This window comes from Panthera tigris, chromosome B3, assembly GCF_018350195.1.
Source record: "Panthera tigris isolate Pti1 chromosome B3, P.tigris_Pti1_mat1.1, whole genome shotgun sequence".
Classification (NCBI taxonomy): domain Eukaryota; kingdom Metazoa; phylum Chordata; class Mammalia; order Carnivora; family Felidae; genus Panthera; species Panthera tigris.
Window position 1 is genome coordinate 81,550,089 of NC_056665.1, and position 23,270 is coordinate 81,573,358.

The window sequence follows — 23,270 nt, forward strand, 5'->3', positions numbered from 1 at the left end:
ATTCTCTGATGTATCCCAAGAAATATAACAGTGCCTGGTTCCTAGAAGTTGCTTAATGTTTGCTGGGTGAAGGAATTGGCTTTCCAGGATAGGAAACAGAATAGAATATTAAACTCTATAGCTTGCTAGCACAAAAATATCCCTTCCTAATTTAGTATCTGGTTTTAATCTTGTACCCAGAACTACCAATCTTTATTCACTTAAGAAATATCAAAAACATTCTGTTGTCAGGCACTGGGTTGAAAAGGAACCAAGTTTGGTCTGTGTCTTTAAGAACTCCGAGTCTTGTGGCTGGAGGCAGGCAAATGCATGTCATAGATTTTCTTTTTGTCATCCCTCCCCCTTTTCCTATATAGAATTAAGGCAAGGGGTGCTTGGAGATATTGACAGGGCCAGGTAGATTTATTGTGCTTCATTTAATCCAAGCAGGCTTTTTTTTTTTTTTTTTTTTTTTTTTGATGGCAAGTTGAACCCCCTGTCAGGTATCATATGTAGATTTAAAATCTTCCCAACTCTGCCCTGTATCTAACCAAACCGTATAGATTTCTCATGAAAAAGATGTCATTTTGTGACATGTGACAACATAATGATTAACTTATTGTGAAATGCAGTGATGTGTCTATTAACGAAAAATTATGGTCATTATGCATGTTTCTGACTAATCCTAACTACCTCCAGGTCATTTTCATGAAAACTTGTAAATAAAATGTGCTGCTGGCGGATTTATGCAAAAAGAAGACTTTAAATTGTCTTCATCTAAGGCTGCTGAATGCAGTGAAAGATAAAAATAAACTAGGTAGTAACCTATTGATAGTCTTATGTAAGAAAATAGGTATTTTTAGTCTTTTTTGACTTTAATTCTCTCAAATTACTTTTTGTGATCTGTCAAAATATATAACATTAAAAATGGATCTATGTCTGAGAAGTTTTGAGTTTTGTTTAACTGAATTAAAAAAAATTTTTGTCTTTGATGTGACTTAGAAATCTTAAGTGCTGTCTCAAGGGAAAACAGTACTTTAAAAAAATTTTTTTTTTATGTTTATTTTTTTGAAGGAGAGAGAGACAGAGTGTGAGTTGGGGCGGGGAGAGGGCAGAGAGAGTGGGACACACAGAATCTGAAGCAGGCTCCAGGCTCTGAGCTGTTAGCACAGAGCCCAACGTGGGGCTCAAATCCACAAACTGCGAGATCATGACCTGAGCTGAAGTTGGACACTCAGCTGACTGAGCCACCCAGGCGCCCCAGGGAAAAACAGTATTTTGAGTGCATGTCTGTATTTCTATTGTCATGTCCTCATTTATTCAATGTTTGTTGAGTGCCTACTACATACATACTAGTCTAGATTTGAAAATGAATATTTTCTCTATTTTATGGAGATAAGAGTTCTCTGATATCTCCTGAACAGGGCAGAAATATAAGGAACTGTCCATTCTGTATTAATTGCAGTGACTTTGAGGGAAATAGTTGTATACCTCTTTTGGCTAAAAATTCTTCTGCAAGAGGGAAAAAGCCTTGTATGTAATTGAATGAAGATAAGAATAAACATTCTCAGGAGTTCAGGGTTTAAGAAAAACACCTTTATTTCCACCTGTAAGTGACAATTATTATTTGCTTTAAAATATCAATTTCTCCATTTTTATTAATCTCTAATTTTTCAAAAGAAGAATGGCTACTTTCTTCCTTAATGTGATAATTTTCATTTATGTTCTTTTCCTCTCTTTAAGATAGTTTTTCAAAATGTTTTCTTCATATATGATATTTTCTTCTCTTAACATTTTGTGACATTTCCACATGTATTTTCTATTTTCTATTTTCTTAGTAGCTTTTAAAAAGCTCTAAAAGCTCACCTCAACATTAACTTGAGCAAATCAAATTATTCTCAGATTATAAGGGTATAATTCCTTAGCCTTTTTTTTTTTTTTTTTTTTTTTTGTCTTTGGCCTTTCTCTTCAAAGACATCATCTTATTATTACTTTTCTTTCTTCTCTTTGAAATACTGTTAGCCTACCTCTTTTTTGAAATTTTTGGTCTCATTGATTTTCTGTATTTGAGAAATCTTTCAATAGATTTCAAAGAGCTGTTCAGTTCATATTACATGCTAAAATAAGATTCTTTACTCAGAAAACTTTCCTCTTTCACATTTCTGGATGTTTCTTTTATTTCAGTTCTATCTTGTTCTCCTTTGTCCTTTTTGTCTTCTTCTTGGAAGACACCAAATCTCCTTCTTTCTGAATTATCTTTGGTTTACTGACAGAGTGATTTCAAGACAAAATGTCAGACATTTTCCCTTTTATTCTAGAAAGTTTCTCCCAACATGCTTTCTTTCAGGGCCTGTGGTAGGTTCATTTGTGTTTACCTTTGTGAGTAAACAGTCGCTTCTGTGATTTTCCAATGTTTGCTTCCTCTTTTGGGGGCACTAGATGGCTTAGTCCATATTCTTATGTTAGACAGGCTCACTTATTTAAGTTCCACATTCAAGGGCTGTCTGGCTGGCTCAGTTGATAAAACATGTGACTCTTGATCCTAGGGTCGTGAGTTTGAGCCCTTCATTGGGCATAGAGATTACTTAAAAATTGAGTACCGCATTCAAAATGTCAAAATCAGGTGGTCTTGGGTTGTTTACTTTTGTTCCATTAATTTATCTGAATTAGACAACACACCTTCTTCCAGTTACACTTAATCTGTTAGGCTTCCTCAGATATTTATTTTTTTTAAGTTTTTATTCAAATCCCAGTTAGTTAACATATAGTGTAATATTAGTTTCAAGTTTACAATATAGTGATTCAACACTTCTGTACAACACCCAGTGCTCATTACAAGTACAGTCCTTAATCCCCATCATCTATTTAACCCATCCCCCCCACCCACCTCCCCTCTGTTAACCATCAGTTCTCTATAGTTAAGAGTCTGTTTCTTAACTTTGAGAGAGTTTGTCTCTCTTTTTCCCTTTGTTTGTTTTGTTTTTTAAGTTCTACATATAAGTGAAATATATATTTGTCTTTCTGTGCCCGACTTATTTCACTTAGCATAATACTCTCTAGCTCTATCCATGTCATTGCAAATGGTAACATTTTATTCTTTTTTATGGCCAAGTAATATCCATTCATCAGTAGATGGATACTTTGGCTGTTTCCGTAATTTGGCTATTGTAGATAATGCTGCCATACACATCAGAGTGCATGTATCCCTTTGAATTAGTACTTTTGTGTTCTTTGGATAAATACTAGTACAATTGCTGTATTATGGGGTAGTTCTATTTTTAACTTTTTGAGGAACCTCAAACCTATTGTTTTCCTAAATGTTTAATTAGAAATTTCTCTTCAAGGGTGCCTGGGTGGCTCAGTTGGTTAAGCATCTGACTTTGGCTCAGGTCATGATCTCATGGGATGGCTAGCATAAAAAAGATAATAACAAGTGTTAGTGTGGATATGGAGAAATTGTAGTTCTACACCCTGGTGGCAGGAATGTAAAATGATGCAGCCATTTGGAAAAATAGTCTCATAGTTCTTCAAAAATTTAAATATAGAGTTACCATATAATTCAACAATTTCACACGTAGGCATATACCCAGATGTTCATAGCAACAGTATTTATAAGAACCAAAAGGTGGAAACAATGCCACTGCCTTTCAACTGATGAACAGATAAATAAATAAATGTGGTATATCTTAAATGGAATATTATTTGGCCGTAAAAAGGAATGAAGTACTAATAATGCAACAACATGGACGAACCATGAAAGAGACAGACACAAAAGAGCACATATTGCGTGATTCCATTTATATTAAATGCTCACAATAGGTAAATCCAGAGAACAGAAGGCAGATTAGTGGCTGCCTAAGGGTGGCAGTTGGTGGTGCAGGGATGGGGAATCACTGCTAATGGTATGGAGCTTCTTTGTGGGATGATAAGAATGTTTTAAAGCCTTCTGTGATAATAGTTGTACATATCTGAATATACTGAAAACCAATGAATTGTACATTTTAAATGGGCAAATTGTGTGGTAAATGAATTATATATCAAATCTGTTATGAAAATAAACGTAATTTAAAAATGGATTGACTTTCCAGTGATCAATAACACTTCTTCATGAAATGTTTATTTATAAGAAATGTTCTTGTGTTGTCTTGACCTACATTTTTCCCTTCTTCTCAGAAGTCAGTCTTATTCTTCTATATGATAATTGCATTTTATCATGATAGAATCTGTTCTGCTTCCTGTAAGTTTCAAAATAAATCCAGATTGTGCTTTCTTCTTATGAGGGATAAAGCTAAGTCTTTACCATTTTGAAACAGTAAATGTTGTAAGTTTAGGTCGTTCAGTTTTACAGTGCACAGTTAAATTTATGATTTTTAACTACACATCTCAAATATATACAAAAATAGGATAGTTTAATGAAACCCAGCATTCCCATCACTTAGTTTCAGTAATTACCAATTCATAGACAATCTTATTTCATGTAGACTCCACCTACTTCCATCCCTGCCATCTCAGTAATTATTTTGAAGCAAATCTTACATATTTATTTCATCTGTAAAGATTTCCACATTAAGCTTTTTTTTTAAAGAAAATAAACATAACACCAATATCATACCTAAAACTAGTTATAGTAACAATAATTAATAAAATTAAAAATAGTAGTCAATACTGTCTAATATCTCATGTTCACATATTTCCTTGACTGATTATATATAGCACTTTGTTACAATCGGGATCCAAATAAAGTTTAATCATTGCAGTTAGGTTTCTTAAATTTCTTTTAATTTATGGCTTTACTTCTGTCTTTTCTTTTTCTGTTTCAATCTTCTTTGTTGTTGAAGTAATCGGGAGTTTCCCACAGTCTTTATTTTGCTGATTGCCTTTTCATGGTGTTGATAAATGTGTCTCTCTGCACCCTGTTTTTCCTATAAATTCAGGGTTAAATTTAGTGGTTGATCAGATTAAATACTTGATAGGTTGTTGTGTTGAGTACTCTGCTAGGAGGTACATAATGGCTGGTATTCTCCCTGTGGAGAGGTTAGCAACCACTGACGATTATTTTCTAGATACATTAATTCATAAAGCATTCCGAAGGGGGATATTCTATTTTTACTTCTTCCTTTATTAGTTGGAATACTTCCATCTTACAGAAAATCTTTCCCTCAGCAACCACTAGGGTTCTCTGAGGTTTGGTTCATAAAGGAAAGGTGGGAAAGGTGCTTGATTTTTTTTCCCTTTGTAGGAAGTGGTTCCTTAGCATGCTCCAGTGATGACTAGTGCTTTTTATTATCATTGTAAACTTATGGATTTAAACACATGTGATATATTTAATCCATTGCAGGTATTTTCCTTATTGGCACCTAATATTTTCCATTATTTGGCCAGTGGGAGCATTCAAGTTGGCTCCTGGGTCCTCTAGATGCAACTCTAATAGTGTTTGATGACTTCTTTTTGGTCATAACAGACTGTTCCAGGCTCATCTTTTACATTTCCTGCTCTAGAACTGATTCTGCCATTTCTCCAGAAGCCCTGAGGTATTTTAGAGATAACTACCAGAGTACTACAGGTGCATAGTGTTTCTACTTTGATCATTATTTCTAGGTGTTTTCAATGGACAGATACAGGAAATATTTAAGATAAGATAAAATTTGAATTAATACTGATACTTCTGATTTTAAAATTTTGGTTTTTACTTAATTTCATTGATCTTACATCCAGGCCTCCTTTCTCCTACATCAAGATCTTGGTCCTTAACACCATTGTAATTACTCATTTCCCTTGTTCCACACTAAGCACACCTAAGCAATATGATTAATTTGCAGTTCTTTTTATGAGAAGTGTATATTGCCAAAAGAATGACCAGACACATTATTGTGTTTTAAAGTCACTTGGAATGATTTGTTGTGGTGGTTATACAATCAACTGGACATACATTCAAGTCTTCTGGCTTTTTATTATTAAAGATTTTATATACTTCTTTTTATTAAAGTATAATTTATATACTGCAAAATCCATCCTTTTAAAAAAATTCCTCTTTATTAATGTATGGTTCTGCATATTTTGACAAAAGAATACAATCTTGTACCCTGCACTAAAACTGAGATAAAGAACAGTTCCATCACACCCCACAATTGCCCTGAACATTCCTAGCAACCCCAGATTTGTTTTCTGTACCTGTGGTTTTGCTTTTATCCAGAACGTCATATAAATGGAATCATACAGTATAACAGCTTTTTGAGTATGGACTCTTAGCTTAAGCTTAAAAGGATTGCTTTTTAAAATTTAATTTTGTTTTATAATGATATAAAATATTTACACGATTCTACAGTCAAATCAACAAAAGTATATGAAAAGAAATCCAGCTTCTATCTTTGTCCTCTCCACTTTCTTTCCTCCTGCTATAGATACCCATTTTCTGTTTTTTGTTTTGTTTTGTTTTTTAAGATTTTAATTTAAAGTAATCTCCATACCCAATGTAGGGCTCACATGCACAACCCTGAGATCAAGAGTTGCACACTCCATTGACTGAGCCAGCCAGGTTCCCCCCCCCCACTCCTGTTTTGATATCTATCTATTTCATATCTTCCTTTCCTGTCTTAAACAGTTAACATATTATGCACACTTTCTCAGGTGGTATAATTTAAATTACTTTTAGAAACTCAGAATTAAAAGGGCCTAAGCATAATATATTTGGTTAACCTATAGTTTTATTTACTTTTTAATGTTTATTTTTGAGAGACAGCATGTGTGCAGGGGAGGTGCAGAGAGAGAGGCGGACAGAGGAGCCGAAGCGGGCTCCATGCTGACAGCAGAGAGCCCTATGCAGGGCTTGAACTCATGAACCATGAGATCGTGACCTGAGCTAAAGTTAAGTCACTTACCCACTGAGTCACCCAGGTGCCCCTGATTAACCCATAGTTTAAATAGTAACTGTAGGTTTGATAAAAAGGAGTAAATCACCCCCTTTCGTATTCTTCCCTCCTTTTCTTATTTTCAGATGTTATGAAATGGTGGTGGCAATGTGTCCACTGTTAAGGACTGGCAGGATGGTGTTTGTCCTGTAGTTTAGGGTTGGCTGGGATTTCCTGAGTCCTCAGTGTCAAAGTGGGTGTTATGCAAGTTTATATTACAAAGAATAGCGATTATTATCCAGTAACTACTTGTGCAGGTCAAATGCGATATATGGGAGACAAGATTAGGAACAAGCCAGATGCTTTCCTGACCTCATGATCTTGCAGTTCTCTGAGAAAGGAAGAGAAAAAGGTGAGGAATGTCTGTAAGAATGTGAGAAGGTGGGGTTTCCTATTTGCTGGTGCAACAGCCACAGCTTTCCACAAGAGTAGCCAGACTAGGCAGCCACTTATGTTAAGTCCCCCTTTACCTTAAAATATCTCCTTCCCAATCTGAGGACTGAAATGTTCATTTCTGCAGAATTCATTCCTTTGGGTTACCATTATTCTCAGAAACACTTGTTTAAATGTATAAGGTAGGGGTGGCACATTAATATATTAGATCTCATTCCATTCTTGCCCAATGCCTTTCTAGAAGATAGAAGGGCCCCAAGGAGTATTAATAAGAAAGGGTTGGAAAGGACAGTTAGGGGTTAGATTGTAGCTATAATGGGTGCACCTGGGTGGCTCAGTTGGTTAAGCTTACGACTCTTGATTTCAGCTCCCATGATGATCTCACAGTCTGTGAGTTTGAGCCACTGCATTGGGCTGGCTCTCCACTCTCAGTGCAGAGCCCGCTTCTGACCTCTGTCTCCCTCTCTATCTGCCCCTCCCCTGCTTGCATGCACTCTCTCTCTCTCTCTCTCTCAAAAATAAATAAGACATTAAAAAAAAAGATTGTAGCTCTAATGAAGCTTAGAAAGATAATATACAGAATGGCAGATAATCAAAATGCTCTCCATAGGTTGGGAGGGTGGGCCTATTTCAACAGGATGAAATAATATATGGATAAAAGTAATATTTAGAATTCTTCATCACAGAGCTAAACACACACACACACACACACACACACACACACACACACACACACACACTTGGCCCAAGAGTTGGAGAAGCTAAAGCAAGATCCAGGGGAAAGTAGAGCAAGTTTTAGGCCCAGCTCCTGCCTAATGATAATGAGTTGAGCCAGCAAAGATAAATAGCAGCCTGTGGGAGCTACAGATTGCTGCTGATCATTTCTGCCTACCAAATCTCCCACAGGAATCTTTCCTATGGCCAGCCCTCATTGGGAATATATAGGAAAGGGAATTCTGGAAAGTGTAGTTCAGTTTAGCCAAGTTGTACATGGGTATATACTATAGTGATTTTTTGGTGGCATGTAAGACTCCAGTTAAAATTAGCTAAGGAAAAAATAACTTTCAAGATAACAAGGGTTACTCAAGTAACCCAGAGCAAGAGTGTAGCTAGGCCTATGGAGGGCCTAGAATCAGTCATGGCACACTATCTTGATTCTTTCATTGCTACCTCTTGGTATGGTTGCTTCATTCTGTCCATAGACCTATTTCCTCTGCCCCTTTGATCATAAGATGGACAGCCCACAGGTCCAAAGGCTGTTTTCATTGTAACTGGATGAGGCATCACAATAGACTAAGCCAGTCTGTCTCTTTCCATTCTTCCTTTGCCACTATTTCAGTTCAAATATTAGCAAATGAGGGGTGCCTAGGTCGCTTAGTCAGCTAAGTGTCTGACTCTTGATTTTGGCTCAGGTCATGATCTCACAGTTCATGGGATTGAGCCCCACATTGGGCTCTGTACTGACAGTACAGAGCCTGCTTGGGATTCTCTCTCTCTCTCTCTCTCTCTCTCTCTCTCTCTCTCTCTGTCCTTCCCTGCTCATGATTGCATGCATTCTCTCTCTCTCAAAATAAATAAATAAACAAATATTAAGAAATGAATTCTAATTGGTCCAGCTTAGACCTCATGTCTATCCTTGGTTCCATCAGGGGAACAGAGTCACACTCTACAAAATGGCTCTGGAACCAAGACCTGCCACTGTGAGGGGAAGTGGAAACCAAGGAGAATTCATTCAATGAGTTTCTAGAATTTGTTCATTAGTTAAATTTGTTCTAGAATTTGTTCCTCAGCAAGCTGTGACACCATGGGAGTTGCCTAGAGTTTCCTGTAGTTCTGAATAGTGCAAGATGTCTTTGTTTTTCCACCTTTCAGTCTTTTCTCCTTTCCCCCTTGCAGTGCTCAGAGGTCTGATGCCCCAGTACCTCCAAGCCTAAGGAAAGCAGTCAATGTATGACCTCCTCACTCTTACTCTGAACTAGACTATCTCTGTTTTTAGACAGAAATAGGAGAGGGCAATGTAGTATTTAATCTAAGGGAATTAAGCATAATTTCTTGACCCAAAACAACAACAAAACCTAACCAACCAACCAACCCACCCCCAAAAGCCTTTGTAGTAACCACTTATTTTGATTCTGAGGTAGACAAGCCTTGGATTTCAGAGAAACCAAAAGGGCAGAGCAAGCTTGGAGGCTGAGCCAGCCAAGAAACCAGCATTGTCATTTGGTTTAGGCCAGATGGCAGTGTTGAAAAGGCTCCTAGCATTGGGGCAAATACAAAGATACTATTCAACCTCATCACCACCAAGACTACTTGTTAGGCAACTCATTGTTTTATCTTTAATAGAGGATTGCACAGAATGAATAGCTAGAAAGGATGTGACCACTGTTTTGAAACCACCTGTGGAGCAATAAATTCTGTTGCTTTCTGTGAATTGTGAAACACTAGAGTGAGAATAATCAGTTGCACTGCCTGGATGTTAAGTACTTATTTGTGATAATTGGGCTGATAGTGTTTTCAGGCCAGAAATACCTATCAAAGCATTGCCAACATAGGGAAGCTGTGGAGGGATGAATTTTGCAGTCTGTGACCTATGCCTCCAAGCCCACCTCACTCAGTCATTCAACAAATATTTATTGAGTGCTGACTATAGGGTAGGTACCATGCTACTCTCCAAAAACTCTCACTTAAAAAGTCAATAGAGAGGCACCTGTGTGGTTCATTCAGTTAAGTGACCAACTCTTGATTTAGAATCAAGTCATGATCTCACGGTTGTGATTCTTTGGTGTTGGGCTCTGCACTGGGCATGGAGCCTGCTTGGGATTCTATCTCTCCCTCTGCACATCCCCCACATCTACTCTCATCTGCTCTTTTTCTCTATCTCAAAAACAAGAAACAACAACCAAAAAATCAATAGGTCCTTAGATTTAGAAGGGATTTTATTGTTTTAAATGTTGATTTTGAGAGGGAGAGAGTGCAGGGCAGAGAGAGAAAGAGGGAGAGAGAATCTCAAGCAGGCTCTGGGCTGACAATGCAGAGGCTGATGTGGAGTTTGATCTCATGATCATTAGATCATGACCTGAACTGAAATCAAGAATTGGACACTTAGCTGACTGAGCCACCCAGGTGCCCCTAGAAGGGATTTTAGAAGAGAATTGAGACCCACTCTAGCTAGGAATGTCCTTCAATGACATCAAGTGTTCTTATTCAAAGGCAACACCTTCCAACAGTGGTCATCTCTGAATGGTAAAAAACTCTTCCATATATTGTGATGAAACCTCATTCCTCTATTTCTACCTATTGGTCTAATCTATACCATGGAGAACACAGTCTTATTCCCACTTACACATGACAACTGCATAAGGTTTGCAGATATTATCGCTTTCCTTTAGGTCTCCTCCAAGGTGAGCATCCTCAGGGCTCTTGGCTGTTCTTGTGCTGTCACATGGGCACTCTAGTTGCAGATGTTCCTCTTCAAACGTGATGCTCGGAATTGGACATAATGATATATAAGTGCAGAGCTTAGTGGCTCTGTTATACTTGGATACTAATGTAGTCCACATTGACTTGAGTAATTATTTTGAACATAGTAAGTTTGGATCAACTAAGACTCCAGGGGGAAGCCAGATCTCTTTTACCTTCTACTCCTGCCATTGATTTCTTGGATTCAGGTATATCAGCATTATAATCAAAGTGCTGTATTAGTTTCTTATCATTTCTGAAACAAATTAGTACAAATCTAGTGGCTTAAAACAACACAAATCTATTATTTTACAGTTCTGTAGGTGAGACAGCTCATATGGATCTCTCTGCCTAAAAACCGTATGTCATCAGGGTTTTGTTCCTTTCTGGAGGTTCTAGGGGAGAATCTATTTCCCTACCTCTCTGGCAACTAGAGGCTACCCACATTTCTGGGCTTGTGACTCCCTTTCTCCATCTTCTCAACCAGTAATATCGCATCTCTCTGTGCCTTTTTTCTCTAGTATGACTCATCTCTTCAGCCTTTCTCTTTTATTTTTAATGACTCTTGTGATTACACTGCCCCCAGCCCCTCCCCGGATAAACCAGGGTAATCTTTCTGTTTTAAGGTCAACTGATTAGTAATCTAACTCTAGGGTAGAAAGGAGGGCTTCTCTTCTTTATGTTCCCTTTTAAGGAGAGGGAAAAATTTCCTAGAGCCTCCTTGCCTGCAATAGACATCCCCAGTCACCTTAGTGGCTAGAATTGTGTCACTTGCCCATTCCTAACCTAACCACTGGCAAGAAAAAGAAGAAGTGACCATGATTGGCTTTGGCTAATCAAGATGTATTCCGTGAGGCTGAGGAGGGCCCAGCATCCCAGGAGGAGGCAGGTAGGCCTCTGACACCTGAATCAATTGAGCTTCTGGTAATAAGAAAGACATGGAATATTGCTTTTGGGTATAATTTATTCTATAATTTCACCCTGATAAGGCCTAATAACCTGAAGGAGAGAGAGGGTAAGAGCATGAGAGCATGAGAAAGGTATTTTAAAATTATTTTTGCTTTTTTCTCTCCCACTTTGAAAAGAGCAAAGAGATTTGAGGTATCTAGAGAAAAGAAAGTATCAATAGATTTTAAGTATATGGGTGTTAGGTTTCAGAGAAATATATATATTATATAAATATTTGGATTATATAAACATATATGGATATATATAAATCCCTAGTTCTCACAGTTAGGTAAGGTCACATCCATGTAACAATTTCCTTAATATACATGTACATACGTATGTATAGATACACACATCCACACACAAAGGGATGTGTTACAGGAATGTGACCTTATGTAATTTTGGGAGCTGGTCAGGCAGCCTTTTGAAAGGCTGTTATCTTCACATGTGATGCTGGAATGTGTGGACACAGGTCAGGCAGGGAAGCGAACATGCCCCTAAAGTGCTAAGTGCAGAAGAACAAGAATGAGCTGGAACCACAAGCACAAGCAGGATCCCACAAGGATGGACTGAAATCTCAAAAATTCTTGTCTCTGGTCTTTCTTTAAAGTTGAGTGAATCTTATTCGGATTCTAGTATTTAATTTACTCAAGATTTATTGCTATTCCTGGATTTTCCTCCCTATATTTGAACTTTTCCAGTTTAGGGACACTGGCAAATTTAAACGTTAGAACTGGTAATGTCCCTTGATTAGGGGCCTTTACTTTAAGGGCTCCGCTTTCTGTCAGCAGAATAAGGAAAAGGGAAAGGGCTAGTTTAACAATTTGTATTTCATGTATCCTTTTGTTTACTTTCCTTTGCTGTGCTGTCTAAGGCTTATGAGTGATTTACAAACTCCTGAGACATTTGTTTCTCTTTAATAAACAGGAGTCATATATTATCCTTTAATAATCCTCCTTACAGTCCATTTTCGGTTTGGCATTGCTTTCTGGTTACTAGATTTTTTTTTTTTTTTTTTTAAGTAAACTCTACTCCCAACATGGGGCTCAAACTCACAACCCGGAGATCAACAGTCACATGATCTATGGACTGAGTCAGCCAGTCACCCCTTTGGTCACAAAATTGAAAGATGATCAGATACAAAACTCCTTTTGTCTAAATTCTCTTGGTTAATAAATGCCAATTATAGTGTTTAAGGTGAAGTGGCTATATCCTTAACTCAGAGTAATGGTCTCATAAGACAAATATTAGCAAAAGAAATTTTAAATCATGCTTTTTGGCATTATTATTTTTAAAAATATTTATTTATTTTTGAGAGAGAGAGAGCATGAACAAGGGAGGGTAGAGAGAGAAGGGGGCAGAGGATCTGAAGAGGGCTCATTGCTGACAGCAGAAAGCCCAACATGGGGCTTGAACCCACAAACCATGAGATCATAACCTGATTTGAAGTTGGCCACTCAACTGACTGAGCCACGCAGGGGCCTCAACTTTTTGGCATTATTAACTGCAGTCATTTGTTTATTAATAGTGTCATGTATATCTTAGAAACATTTGTGCATAAATCACTCATGTTTGAATTAAAGGGAAGGGGATTAAATTTACTGAATGCCCAGAATTTATGTGCTGCATGCTGGGTGTCCTGAAATCACTAATTCACATTATAACCCTATGGGGAGTAGCTTTCCAATTTACAGTGAAGGAAACCATGCCTTAGAGTTGTCACTCATTTGTTTCCTCAACTTTGCACAGTGGAGCCAGGATTTAAATATGGTTCTATGTGATTCCAAAGCCCAATATTTTTGTTGTTGCCATTTAATTAAAAAAAATTAAGACTGGTCCTAGTAAGATTGGGTTTCCTTAGTAGTGTTTGTTATAGATACACTATAAGATAATGCACTTGATGACACTGACTTGAAGTAAAATGGTAGGGTGTATGTGTATGCTCATACACATATGCTCATGTACACTCACACTCACACACTTTTCCTGTTAGGAAGAGGGATTATCTAATATGATTCTACATTCAAAATATGAATTCTACATTAAATAGTCATGTTGGTAGGATGGTACTTTTTTTCTTTTAAAGGGAATTATTAGTAAGGTGTATATTTATATATGTAACTATAATATTCATATTTTAAATTTAACTATTGTAATAAACCATGATTATCAGCATTCTTGTATAATTCTTTTTTTTTAAGCTTGTTTATTTATTGTAAGAGACAGAGAAAGCTGGGGAGAGACAGAGAGAGGAAGAGAGAGAATCCTAAGCAAGCTCTGGCTGTCATCCCAGAGCTTGATGTGGAGCTCGATCTCACAAACTATGAGATCATGACTTGAGCCGAAATCAAGAGTTGGATGCTTAACCAAGTGAACCATACATGAACCCCTCTTGTATAATTCTTATATCACCTCCAAGAAGCTACTTAATTCTTTGTATCATATTTCTAATTTGAAAATGAAGAAAAGAATTGACTACCCAAATCATCTTATTCAAAACCAGTTTATCAATTCTTGGAAGTTTCCTTTCCTTATCTTTCTCTTTCACTTTTTGTTTTATTATCTTCAATTAATACAGAGTTTTAATACATTTAGGCATTCTTAACTTATTTTTAAAAATTTATATCCAAATTAGTTAGCCTATAGTGAAACAAAGATTTCAGGAGTAGATTCCTTAATGCCCCTTACCCATTTAGCCCATCCCCCCTCCCACAACCCCTCCAATAACCCTCAGTTTGTTCTCCATATTTATGAGTCTCTTCTGTTTTGTCCCCCTCCGTTTTTATATTATTTTTGTTTCCCTTCCCTTATGTTCATCTGTTTTATCTTTTAAAGTCCTCATATGAATGAAGTCATATGATTTTTATCTTTCTCTGACTGACTAATTTCACTTAGCATAATACCCTCCAGTTCCATCCACGTAGTTGCAAATGGCAAGATTTCATTCTTTTTGATTGCTGAGTAATACTCCATTGTGTATATATACCACATCTTCTTTATCCATTCATCCATCGATGGACATTTGGGCTCTTTCCATACTTTGGCTATTGTTGATAGTGCTGCTATAAACATGGGGGTGCATGTGTCCCTTCGAAACAGCACACCTGTATCCCGTGGATAAATGCCTAGTAGTGCAATTGCTGGGTCGTAGGGTGGTTCTATTTTTAGTTTTTTGAGGAACCTCCATACTGTTTTCCAGAGTAGCTGCACCAGCTTGCATTCCCACCAACAATGCAGAAGAGATCCTCTTTCTCCGCATCCTCCCCAGAATCTGTGGTTGCCTGAGTTGTTCATGTTAGCCATTCTGACAGGTGTGAGGTGGTATCTCATTGTGGTTTTCATTTGTATTTCCCTGATGATGAATGATGTGGAGCATTTTTTCATGTGTCGGTTGGCCATCTGGATGTCTTCTTTGGAGAAGTGTCTATTCATGACTTTTGCCCATTTCTTCACTGGATTATTTGTTTTTTGGGTGTTGAGTTTGATCAGTTCTTTATAGATTTTGGGTACTAACCCTTTATCTGATATGTCATTTGCAAATATCTTCTCCTATTCCGTCGGTTGCCTTTTCGTTTTGCTGATTGTTTCCTTCGCTGTGCAGAAGCTTTTTATTTTGATGAGGTCCCAGTAGTTCATTTTTGCTTTTGTTTCCCTTGCCTCCGGAGATGTGTTGAGTAAGAAGTTGCTGCGGCCAAGATCAAAGAGGTTTTTGCCTGCTTTCTCCTTGAGGATTTTGATGGCTTCCTGTCTTACATTGAGGTCTTTCATCCATTTTGAGTTTCTTTTTGTGTATGGTATAAGAAAGCGGTCCAGGTTCATTCTTCTGCATGTCGTTGTCCAGTTTTCCCAGCATCATTTGCTGAAGAGACTGTCTTCATTCCATAGGATATTCTTTCCTTCTTTGTCAAAGATTAGTTGGCCATATGTTTGTGGGTCCATTTCTGGGTTCTCTTTTCTGTCCATTGATCTGAGTGTCTGTTCTTGTGCCAGTACCACACTGTCTTGATGATTACAGCTTTGTAGTATAGCTTGCAGTCTGGGATTGTGATGCCTCCTGCTTTGGTTTTCTTTTTCAAGATTTCTTTGGCTATTTGGGGTCTTTTCTGGTTCCATACAAATTTTAGGATTATTTGTTCTAGCTCTGTGAAGAATGCTTGTGTTACTTTGATAGGGATTGCCTTGAATATGTAGATTGCTTTGGGTAGTATCGACATTTTAACAATATTTGTTCTTCCAATCCAGGAGCATGGAATATTTTTCCATTTTTTTGTGTCTTCTTCAATTTCTTTCATAAGCTTTCTATAGTTTTCAGTGTATAGATTTTTTCCTCTTTGGTTAGATTTATTCCTAGGTATTTTATGGTGTTTGGTGGAATTTTAAATGGGATCGATTCCTTGATTTCTCTTTCTATCACTTCATTGTTGGTGTTTAGGAATGCAACCAATTTCTGTGCATTGATTTTATATCCTGCAATTTTGCTGAATTCACGAATCAATTCTAGCAGTTTTTTTGTGGAATCTTTTGGATTTTCCATATACAGTATCATGCCATCTGCGAAGAGTGAAAGTTTGACCTTCTCCAGCCAATTTGGATGCCTTTTATTTCTTTGTGTTGTCTGATTGCAGAGGCTAAGACTTCCAATACTATGTTAAATAACAGTGGCAAGAGTGGACATCCCTGTCTTGTTCCTGACCTTAGGGGGAAAGCTCTCAGTTTTTCCCCATTGAGGATGATATTAGTGTTGGGTTGTTCATATATGGCTTTTATGATCTTGAGGTATGCTCTTCTATCCCTACTTTCATGAGGGTTTTTATCAAGAAACGATGTTGGTTTTTGTCAAATGCTTTCTCTGCATCTACTGAGAGGATCATATGGTTCTTGTCCTTTCTTTTATTGATGTGATGAATCACGTTAATTGTTTTGCGGATATTGAACGAGCCCTGCGTCCCAGGTATAAATCCCATTTGGTTGTGGTGAATAATTTTTTTAATGTATTGCTGGATCCAGTTGGCTAATATCTTGTTGAGGATTTTTGCATCCATGTTCATCAGCGAAATTGGCCTATAGTTCTCCTTTTTAGTGGTGTCTCTGTCTGGTTTTGGAATCAAGGTAATGCTGGCTTCATAGAAAGAGTTTGGAAGTTTTCCTTCCATTTCTGTTTTTTGGAACAGTTTCAAGAGGATAGGTGTTAACTCTTCCTTAAATGTTTGACAGAATTCCCCTGGAAAGCGATCTCGCCCTGGACTCTTGTGTTTTGGCAGATTTTTTTGATTACTAATTCTATTTCCTTACTGGTTATGGGTCTGTTCAAATGTTCTATTTCTTCCTGTTTCAGTTTTGGTAGTGTATATGTTTCTAGGAATTTGTCCATTTCTTCCAGATTACCCATTTTATTGGCATATAATTGCTTATAATATTCTCTTATTATTGCTTTTATTTCTGTTGTGGTTGGTTGTGATCTCTCCTCTTTCATTCTGGATTTTATTTATTTGGGTCCTTTCCTTTTTCTTTTTGATCAAACTGGCTAGTGGTTTATCAATTTTGTTAATTCTTTCAAAGAACCAGCTTCTGGTTTCATTGATCTGTTCTACTGTTTTTTTGGTTTTGATAGCATTAATTTCTGCTCTAATCTTTATTATTTCCTGTCTTCTTCTGGTTTTGGGTTTTATTTGTTGTTCTTTTTCCAGCTCCTTTAGGCATAAGGTTAGGTTGTGTATCTGAGATCTTTCTTCCTTCTTTAGGAAGGCCTGGATTGCTATATATTTTCCTCTTATAACTGCCTTTGCTGCGTCTCAGAGATTTTGGGTTGCGGTGTTATCATTTTCATTGACTTCCATGTTCTTTTTAATTTCCTCTTTAACTGCTTAGTTAGCCCATTCATTCTTTAGTAGGATGTTCTTCAGTCTCCAAGTATTTGTTACCTTTCCAAATTTTTTCTTGTGGTTGATTTCGAATTTCGTAGCGTTGTGGTCTGAAAATATGCACAGTATGATCTTGATCTTTTTGTACTTACTTAGGGCTGATTTGTGTCCCAGTATATGGTCTATTCTGAGGAATGTTCCATGTGCACTGGAGAAGAATGTATCTTCTGCTGCTTTAGGATGAAATGTTCTGAATATATCTGTTAAGTCCATCTGGCCCAGTGTGTCATTCAAAGCCATTGTTTCCTTGTTGATTTTTTGATTAGATGATCTGTCCATTGCTGTGAGTGGAGTGTTGAAATCTCCTACTATTATGGTATTACTATCGATGAGTTTATGTTTGTGATTAATTGATTTATATATTTGGGTGCTCTCACATTTGGTGCATAAATGTTTACAATTGTTAGGTCTTCTTGGTGGATAAACCCCTTGATTATGATATAATGCCCTTCTGCATCTCCTGATACAGTCTTTATTTTAAAGTCTAGATTGTCTTGGGGCGCCTGGGTGGCTCAGTCGGTTGAGCATCCGACTTCAGCTCAGGTCATGATCTCAGTCTGTGAGTTCGAGCCCTGCGTCGGGCTCTGTGCTGACGGCTCAGAGCCCGGGGCCTGCTTCAGATTCTGTGTCTCCCTCTCTCTCTGACCTTCCCCCGTTCATGCTCTGTCTCTCTCTCTGTCTCAAAAATAAATAAATGTTAAAAAAAAAAAAAAGTCTAGATTGTCTGATAGAAGTATGGCTACTCTGGCTTTCTTTTGTTGACCATTAGCATGATAGATGGTTCTCCATCCCCTTATTTTCAATCTGAAGGCGTCTTTAGGTCTAAAATGGGTCTCTTGTAAACAGCATATGGATGGATCTTGTTTTCTTATCCATTCTGTTACCCTATGTCTTTTGATTGGAGCATATGAGTCCATTGACATTTAGAGTAAGTACTGAAAGATATAAGTTTATTGCCATTATGATGCTTATAGAGTTGGAGTTTCTGGTGGTGTTCTCTGCTCCTTTCTAATCTTTGTTGCTTTTGGTATCTTTTCTCCCCTCAGAAAGTCCCCCTTAAAATTTCTTTTAGGGCTGGTTTAGTGGTCACAAACTCCTTTAATTTTTGTTTGTCTGGGAAACTTTATCTCTCCTTCTATTTTGAATTACAGCCTTGCTGGATAAAGAATTCTTGGCTACATATTTTTCTGATTCAGCACACTGAATATATCCCGTCACTCCTTTCTGGCCTGCCAAGTTTCTTTGGATAGGTCTGCTACAAACCTGATCTGTCTTCCCTTGTAGGTTAGGGACTTTTTTTCCCTTGCTTCTTTCATGATTCTGTCCTTGCCTGAGTATTTTGTGAATTGACTATGATATGCCTTGTTGATGGTCAGTTTTTGTTGAATCTAATGGGGGTCCTCTGTGCTTCCTGGATTTTGATGTCTGTGTCTTTCCTCAGGTTAGGAAAGTTTTCCACTATGATTTGCTCACATAACCTATTTGTACCCCTATTTGTACCCCTATTTCTCTCTATTTCTTCTGGGACCCCTATGATTCTGATGTTGTTCCTTTTTAATGAGTCACTGATTTCTCTGATTCTTAAATCGTGCTCTTTTGCTTTAATCTCCCTCTTTTTTTCTGCTTCGTTATTCTCTATAAGTTTGTCCTTTATATTGCTGATTTTCTGTTCTGCCTCATCCATCCTTGCCACCGCTGCATCTATCTGTGATTGCAGCTCAGTTATAGCATTTTTAATTTCATTCTGGCTATTTTTTACTTCTTTTATCTCTGCAGAAAGGGATTCTAATCTATTTTCGACTCCAGCTAGTATTCTTATTATCGTGATTCTAAATTTTGGTTCAGACATCTTGCTTGTATCTATGTTGGTTAAATCCCTGGCTGTCGTTTCTTTGTGCTCTTTCTTTTGGGGTGAATTCCTTCATTTTCTCATTTTGAAGGAGAAAAGGAATTAATGAGGTAGAAAAATTGAAATTAAAAAAATTAAAATAAAAAAATTAAAATTAAAAATTAAAAATACACACACACACACATAAATCGAATAGATGATGCTAGATCCTAGGTGTGTTTTGGTCTGGGTGTTGAAAGTGGTTTTACAGATTAGAGGGGAAAAAAAAAGTGGGGGGGAGAAAAAGAAAAAAAAGGAAATCGTTTGAGAATTTGAAAAAATGAATACACTGAAGTAGACTAAAATGAGATGACGGGGTAAAATAGAATTTGAAAAAATTTACACAAAAGTAAAGAGTATAGTAGAAAAAAATTAAAGAAAAATATTTTTAAAAAATTAAGAACAAGTATGAATTTTTTTCTTTGTATTTAAGAAAAAAGAAAAGAAACAAAAAAGAGAAAAAAGATTTAAAAAAGAAAAGAAAAAAAAGAAATTGTTTCAAAATTTGAAAAAGTGAATACACTGTAGTAGACTAAAATAAAATGATGGATGTAAAATAGAATTTGAAAAAATTTACATAAAAGCCAAAAATATATAGTAATAAAAATTAAATAAAAATATTTTTAATAGAAATTGAAAGTAAAAAGGAAGTTTTTCTCTTTCTGCATTCAAGAAAAAGATAAGAGGGGTGCCTGGGTGGCTCAGTCCGTTGGGCATCCGACTTTGGCTCAGGTCATGATCTCATGGTCTGTGAGTTCAAACCCCATGTTGGGCTCTGTGCTGACGGCTCAGAGCCTGGAGCCTGCTTCAGATTCTGTGTCTTTCTCTCTCTGCTCCTCCCCCATTCATACTCTGTCTCTGTCTCAAAAATAAATAAACATAAAAAAAAAAAAAGAAAAATAAAAAGAGAAGAAATGAAAAAGAAAAAAAGAAAAAGAAAAAAAGGAAATTGTTTGAAAATTTGAAAAGGTGAATACACTGAAGTAGACTAAAATAAAATGATGGAAGTAGAATTTGAAAAAATTTACACAAAAGTAAAAAATAGAGTAATAAAAATTAAAGAAAAATATTTTTAATAAAAATTGAAAATAAAAATGAAGTTTTTCTCTTTCTTTTGCGGCTTCTTACTCCCCAAATTCACCTCTCTGTGCCGCATACCTGCTGAATTCTGTGGTTTAGGTTGTGCAGATTGTTGTGTTAATCCTCCAATCAGTTTTCTAGGTGTTTAGGATGGTTTAGTGTTGGTCTGGCTGTATTTCAGGGACACGAGACACACAAAAAACTTCCATGCTGTTCTGCCATCTTGGTTCCTCCCCAGGCATTATTAATTTTGAACCACACTTTAAAAAATTTAACTTGTGTGTAGAGTAAGTAAATATTTAAGGCTACATAAATTCATTTTGTTGTTTCCCAAACATGTTCATAATACATTACCCTATTCTGTTTCCTTTTTATTCAAACACCATCTAGTGCTTTTTATGGTCTACAATGACTGAAACATGCTTGGATGAGAATGGACACACCCATTTCTTCTTCCATGTTGACATCTTGGCTCCAGTGATGTCGAAAGCTACCATGCCAACCTCTACTAGTCACACAAGCCAGTTTCGGATTGTATCCAGGTTAATGTGTATAGATAGGGGAGTGGAACTCAATAGTGACTTAGGAAAGTGAGGATACAGACCTTGTCTATTGCTTATGGAGTAAGGGAAGATGGGGAGGGAAAAAGAGCTGAATTTTGTGTGAGTTGCAGAATTATGGCCCTTAGAAGCAACAGTTCTTGGTTTCTTATGATCGTATGTTATATGCATGGGCAGAGACACTGCTCACACCTCTGTCCAGTGCCCAGGGCAGGAATATTTAGTGTCTGCAGAAGAGAAGTGTTGTTGGGCCAAGGACCTTCTTCTTCATCCTGACCACTTCATACCAACGAGCACTGTGGCACTGGATATTAGCTTCTTTCCTTATAGATTCTGTTCAATTTCTAGTTTCTGAAGTAGCTAAGACTGAATTTCTTTCTTCTTTCCTTCCTCCCTCCCTCCCTCCCTCCCTCCCACCTTCCTCCCTCCTTCCCTCCCTCCCTTCCTGCCTTCCAGCCTTCTGCTTCATGTCCAGCATGGAGTCTAATGTGGGGCCCTAACTCAGGACCCTGAGGTCAAAACCCAAGTTGAGATCAAGAGTTGGTCAGGGGCGCCTGGGTGGCGCAGTCGGTTGAGCGTCCGACTTCAGCCAGGTCACGATCTCGCGGTCCGTGAGTTCGAGCCCCGCGTCAGGCTCTGGGCTGAGTTCGAGCCCCGCGTCAGGCTCTGGGCTGATGGCTCGGAGCCTGGAGCCTGTTTCCGATTCTGTGTCTCCCTCTCTCTCTGCCCCTCCCCCGTTCATGCTCTGTCTCTCTCTGTCCCAAAAATAAATAAAAAACGTTGAAAAAAAAAATTTTTAAAAAGAGTTGGTCACTTAACTGACTGAGCCACCCAGGTGCCCTATGACTGAATTTCTTATAGAAACATGGAGACACAAGATTTTACTTTAAAAGAAGTTAGGATTTTGCAATTGTAAATGATATCCAGGATTAGAAATTGAATGTAAAATTGTGCAAATGATTTGTCTGTTCATGTTGTGTGTTTTTGGGTGGATTCTTGGCTTATGGTCATGCCTATTCTTTCCATAGTCACATATCTAGATTTTGAAAACAGTTAACTTACCTAGCCAGAAACTACTATGGTGGTTTTATTTCATGGCCATATCATTCAAATAATTTTCCCTGAATTTGTTTTGGAAGCATATTGGTTAAATAAAAGCATATACTTCAATTGAAACACTGTTCAGCTGTTAAAGTAAATGATAGATCTACAGGTCACTATAGTAACTGGAATAAAGCAAGTAGCAAAAGAGTGTATAATATCAAATTTTTGTCTTAAATATCTACGTATATGTACAAACAACACATAGAGTTCTCTTTGTATGTCTGTAAAAAAAAGCTACATAAAAACACTGAATTCTTATCCCCCGGGGATGTAGGTTTATGGGGCACATTTTCTTTCTCTGTTAATGTATTTAAAAAATGTCTCAACTTTTAATAATTATCATGTGCTTGTTTTGAAATAAAATGCATACTCCAAAAACACCCCATTCTTTTCCTCTTTGCTCCTTCAAAACAAGTCAAGAGGCCCAATCAGGGGAAGTATTGGGTCTGAGATCCTGAGGGATCTGAAAAATTAAGCACTGGGCATCCCTACTCGGTATGATATTTTATCTAAAAAATCTTATCCTGACCAAACCATCAAGCCTAATTAAAAATGGAAAATTCAGGGAAGGAGAGGCCTCTCTGCAAGCCCCAGGGGAGCCATTCTTCCCTGGCTCCCTCCTGAGTCTTCCAGTTCATTAGCTAAAAAGGAGTTAGAGTAGTTGTCTCTGGCCACAGCTGCTGCCTTCTCCAGTGTCGCTCTGATCTGGTCAGCAAACCCCTGGTGGAAAGCAGCAGGCTCTGAGTGGCCTGCCTGCCCAGGCTGTTGGCTGCCTCCAAAGCAGGCCTGCTGGCTGGGCCCACCCTCCCTCAATCTCCCCTCCTCCCTCTCCAAGCCATTGTGCTATGGATAATCATTAGGAAACATGAGAATTGAAGGGCTTTATGCTGCAAGACAGGCTGTACCAAGAGTGAGGCAATCAGAACCTGGGGCCTTACTAGGGATATCCCAGACCTGAGATCTTAGGGATGACCAGAGCCAATAATATCACCTTATTTAGGTGAGAAAGATCATGTGCCCCATGGCAACT

At 37.5% G+C, this 23,270-nt stretch overlaps 1 protein-coding gene across 1 annotated transcript in view; it reads left to right on the forward strand.

The window, feature by feature from the left end:
• Positions 1-23,270, forward strand: part of AKAP6 (A-kinase anchoring protein 6) — a 554,906-nt gene that overhangs the window by 16,633 nt on the left and 515,003 nt on the right. The window lies entirely within an intron of this gene.